The sequence below is a fragment of the Octopus bimaculoides genome, chromosome 15, assembly GCF_001194135.2.
Source record: "Octopus bimaculoides isolate UCB-OBI-ISO-001 chromosome 15, ASM119413v2, whole genome shotgun sequence".
Classification (NCBI taxonomy): domain Eukaryota; kingdom Metazoa; phylum Mollusca; class Cephalopoda; order Octopoda; family Octopodidae; genus Octopus; species Octopus bimaculoides.
Genome location: NC_068995.1, coordinates 40,036,180 through 40,037,310, shown reverse-complemented (window position 1 = coordinate 40,037,310; position 1,131 = coordinate 40,036,180). Strand labels below are relative to the sequence as shown.

The window sequence follows — 1,131 nt, the reverse complement described above, 5'->3', positions numbered from 1 at the left end:
TGTATATGTATGTATGTATGTATGTATGTATGTATGTATGTATGTATGTATGTATGTGTGTGTATGCGTGTGTATGTGTGTGTATAATTGATCAATGTATCCATATATGAGTCTGTCGTAGGCCAACCAACACGCTGAAATGCAACTCCCTTTTGAGAAAATTCTTCCCTGATGAAATGCCCAATTAACCAGTTTCAATGTGAAAATTTAAATTAAATTGATTTAATTTCTGTAATTGAACTAATTGGATATGATAATGGCTGTTGGACAGGAATTTCACTTTATGGATTTTGAATAGATTTGAATAAACTGACGTGTGCATGTCAGTTTCTCCCTTTTCTCCCTTTTCTCATATATATATATATATATATATATATATATATATGTGTTGTCAATTCACTACAGCTGTTTCCAACGAATTTGTCATTGCTGGTGGAAACTGAGGTTGGATTTGTTTCATCATGTAGTACTGGCTTTATTGCTGATTCGCAGTTTGGGTATATGACTTTTGATTTGTTTCTATTTGTAAAATCATCAGTTTTTGTCAAATAAAAAAATAACGATCATTGAAGTGATTTTTCGGCTCACGCCAAACCGTGGCGGACGAGAACGGCATAGCTTTTCTTTTGCAATTCATCCAAGCTATTAACATTGCATTGCACTGTCAACAGCAAATATGTGGTGTCCAGTCCCTCTCATGCTTCCCTGACTTACAGTCAAAATATTACTTGTAGACAAGTTTAATCTTTGTTATGTTTCTACGTTGTGGCTTAGGTGTCTTTTGGCACTCCGTCGCTTACGACGTCGAGGGTTCCAGTTGATCAGATCAACGGAACAGCCTGCTCGTGAAATTAACGTGCAAGTGGCTGAGCACTCCACAGACACGTGTACCCGTAACGTAGTTCTCGGGGAGATTCAGTGGACCCTCGTAACCATTGTTGTTGTTGGCATTCCGTCGCTTACGACGTTGAGGGTTCCAGTTGATCCGATCAACGGAACAGCCTGCTCGTGAAATTAACGTGCAAGTGGCTGAGCACTCCACAGAAACGTGTACCCTTAACGTAGTTCTCGGGGGTATTCAGCGTGACACAGTGTGACAAGGCTGACCCTTTGAATTACAGGTACAACAGA

General features: G+C 39.4%; 1 protein-coding gene and 1 long non-coding RNA gene across 3 annotated transcripts in view; one reads left to right on the top strand and one right to left on the bottom strand.

Annotated features, from left to right (window-relative positions):
• LOC106873515 (uncharacterized) overlaps positions 1 to 1,131 on the bottom strand; it is a 94,726-nt gene that overhangs the window by 34,567 nt on the left and 59,028 nt on the right. The gene's annotated exons all lie outside the window — the stretch shown is intronic.
• LOC106873514 (carbohydrate sulfotransferase 15) overlaps positions 1 to 1,131 on the top strand; it is a 29,448-nt gene that overhangs the window by 19,921 nt on the left and 8,396 nt on the right. The window lies entirely within an intron of this gene.